Raw genomic sequence first — 3,927 nt, 5'->3', positions numbered from 1 at the left:
AGATGATGAAAATGGAAAAGTATAATAGGTGTGGATATCGCTCCATGAGGAGAAACAGATGTGAAAGGGGTAAAGACCCCTTGAGTATAGCCCAAGGGTTTCTCGAGAATATATTACAGACCCTAAAACATGGCACTCATGTCTGCAATATAATATAATAAAAAAGGTGAATGGTCAATTTGAACCAAGTCACCCAAAAGTACAAAAGTGCACTATGTACAACAATAATACTTGTTCACTAGATGTCTTATTAGTATAGCATGCCACTGGATGAAGATTCAAATGATGCAATTGAATCTTCTCAATATTCCCTTGTAAAATACAATTTCCAATCAAATTTTAATTATGAGATATTGATGTTCCCATTTTGTGACTTGTTATATAAATTATTCTTTCACAGTGTAGCAACATTTTTCTTCAGTCCAACCAAATAATCTTGAGAGAAAGGGATGGGTTTCATAAAAAGGTACAAACCCCAATTGAATGTCTCATCAGATAAATGCAGCTGGATAAACATGCAAATGAGACATTTGAATGATTTTTTATGTCAATGCCATTCCTTTGATTTTTTCTCATTTTCCCTTTTAAAAGAAGTTGTTCAAGAAGGATTTAATTATGAGATATTCCCTTTATGTGTACTATTTTTGGACTTGTTAAATAAATCATTCTTTCATGGTTTGAAAACATTTCTCAGTTTCTTGAGAGGAAAGGAAGGGATTTGTTGAAAAGTACGAACTCCATTTGAAGTCAAGGGGAAAGAAATAATGGGTCTTCAAAAATTTCAAAGAAGAAAACTAAAATAGGCAAAGAGGCTATCCCCTTTCTCTCCAATTCCCCTATCTAGGCTGGCCATGGAATTTATATTGTTCAAATTAGGAAATATGATCACTTATTACTTAGTCATTACCCACAAAATCCATCTTGGCTTCTACATTCATTCATGGAAGTGAAACTATAGTAGCATACTCAACCTTGGCACAATACATTCTAAGCACCAGCATACGCAACCACAGCCAAACCATCAAAATGTGAATGGTTTCCCCAAAGGTGGAACAAATTCCTTCCCCGAGCCTTCAATGAAGATTACACATCCACCCATAATAAGCTTGCGAAAATAATATAAAGTCATAGAATACAAAAGGAAGAGGAAATAATTTAGTAATGACCCTTGCCAACCAATAAAATATTATTAATTTATGACTCCCTACTTCCCCACTCATTGGTTCATTGCCCCAATGGATTTTTCTAGGAGTTCTAGTAAGTGCAAATTTTCTTCTTATGTTATTATTATTTTATTACAAACCCAATATAACAAAATGGTAAATCACTTACCAACTTACCACATACTCATTACTCTCAGGCTCAGAGGAGACATTACATTCATTCTAATTTGCATTTGTTTGAGTCACATTGTATACTTCCAATGACAAGACCTGTTTTTCTAAATTATAAAATTACCTAAACAAGGGGTGATCATTGTTTTAGTGTTGGAATTTGATGCTGAGTATTTTTTCCCAAACTTTTATTTTCTCCTTACCTTGACTCGCTTCATTTTCTATAAGGGTTCCAACCATAAGGCTAGATGGTAGCTATATCTTACATGTCACAAAACTACTCAAGCTCTTAAACCCAACTATCAATGCATCTGAACTCAACCTCTCTATAAATTTTGATTCATCTAACTTCAGTGGTGCTCCTTATGTTGATATAGCTTTTAGGAACATCTTCATTGAGTCATGTTCTCTGGTTCGAATAGTGTCAAAACTCACTTCTCCATCATCAAAATCATCAGGATCTTAATCTCCTCTCTATGGCCAATAACCCTTTATAAAACTTATGAGCCATACAAATTTTGTCTCCAATGATCCACATCCATCATCTTCTCCAACCAAAAACAAACCCTATTAGCCACACCAATTATTTTCATGATACCAACCCAATTTAAAAACAACTAAATTTCCTTCATGTCTTTCCATAGATGAAGTTTCCCTACTCTTTCACTTGCAATGAGCAACAAACATACAAACATTTTGTTCTACAAAACCAATGATAGAGAGCTATGGAAAGTTGAAAAAATAAGGTAGCAATTGTATAAAGATCAAAAACTCTAATTCCTTATCATATTGCACAAAAAAAATATAAAAAAATTCAAAACAAAAGAAATTTACCCTAATATTAATGCATTGGATCCAAAAATCATGCTACATATGAGAACATTACATTGAAGGTTAATAGTGGAAAGAATCTGCCCATTTGGGTTTAAATCAAAAGCTTGCCTTTATTGTGATTTTAAGGAGAACTATTTACATATAGCAATCTTTTCTAATGAAACAAAATGTCTACATATAAATATGGTTTATATGATATTCTAACAATGGTTGGATTTCATGAATCGATTGCTAAAAGGTACATTTAAACCTGAAACTCCATTTCCATGGGAATAAGATCCATTTAACCTGACAAGATATAATAATCCTCAAATTTATCCCTAAACAAAGCATTGACTTGTAAAATCAAATCATCTAGAAAAATGGTTTTCCCTTAATGTCTATCCGTACCTTCACAATATCTAGCTTGTATGGGACAACATAACACAAAATACAAGACATATACATGACCCCTAATATCAAAGAGCTGGTGGAAAAGGTATGACTAAACCATTTACTCAAAATCCATCTTATTTTGAAACTTTTTTGCATTTTCTATGAGCGCCTAAGGAACATGTCTGATATATCCAACTTCCTTGCACGATTCATCTTCGCTAAAAGTTCTTAAAATATATCATGTCTACCTACTCTTGAAAACCCCATGAGGAATTTGTTGTAATCAAAACACGGAGCCTTCATACCTTTTTCAATCATGATTTCTATATAGGAACAAGCCTCCTCACATTTTTCGTCCCTGAATAGCCCTCCAATGAACAATGTAAGAATTAACGTCAAGACAACAACCGTTTCGAGCCATTTGATCCCATATAGTGAAACCCATCTTAGGGTTCCTTGCATGGAAATACAATTTCATCATCATGGTGTAGGTGTGAATGGTAGGTTGAAACCCACATTGGATCATTTCCTCAAAATGTTCAGTGGCTTCATTTGGTTTGTTCAGAACCATCATCACTTTGATTAGAACATTAGAATTCCAACAATCATGACGAATCCCATTCTCTTTCATTTCCTGTAACTACCCATAAACCTTATCCATATTTTTCTTAGTTCCATAACCAATTCTTAAATAAATGTAAACAATAGCATGAAGTGGGGAGCCATGTTCCTGCATTTCAACAAAGAATTTTGAGGCTTCGTCTATCCTATGTAATTTGGAAAGGGCACGAATAAAAATACTGTAGCTTTTAGAATTAGGATAAGGACCATTTTTTTCATTACTTAGAAGAGAGCTTTAGGGCCTCCTCCTTCTTTCAACCCTTAAAGAGACCCACCAACATAATCTTATGGGTGACAAGATCAGGTTTGAATCCTTTATCAACCATCTCATTCCAGAGTTTGCCTACCTCTATCTGATTCTTTGCCTCACACCATCCTGATATAAGTATGGTATAAATATTTTCATTGGGATGAAATCTTCCCCTCATTGTTTCAAACAACATTTGGGCTTCCTTTGCTAGTTTTTATACCAAATTCCAAATAAACCAAGTATACTCATTACTTCCTTTTGGGATTTTTATTCTCAAACAAATATTGATTTTTTATACCAAATTCCAAATAAACCATAGACACTATTAAATTTATTGAAATGCTACAATTAACCGACATCAAAACAATACCCAAATACATCCAAAATTAAACATTTGGCCTCATAAAAATACCCCGACATTACATCAATAGTGGAAAAAATTTAAATAATAACAAACTTCTAGTGGGGACTCTAATTTCTATTTGATTATGGTCAAGAAGCTTCAACATTAAC

The 3,927-nt window shown here is 33.5% G+C and overlaps 1 pseudogene; it reads right to left on the bottom strand.

Annotated features, from left to right (window-relative positions):
- Positions 1-2,522: 2,522 nt before the first annotated feature.
- LOC149235648 (putative pentatricopeptide repeat-containing protein At1g26500) lies at positions 2,523-3,445 on the bottom strand (annotated as a pseudogene).
- Between the last annotated feature and the right edge of the window lie 482 nt (positions 3,446-3,927).

Source organism: Pinus tabuliformis, chromosome 8 (genome assembly GCF_031772625.1).
Source record: "Pinus tabuliformis cultivar Carrire ecotype Pingquan chromosome 8, CPIR1, whole genome shotgun sequence".
Lineage (NCBI taxonomy): Eukaryota > Viridiplantae > Streptophyta > Pinopsida > Pinales > Pinaceae > Pinus > Pinus tabuliformis.
The sequence above is the reverse complement of the archived record's forward strand: the minus strand, read 5'-3'. Positions and strand labels throughout refer to the sequence as shown.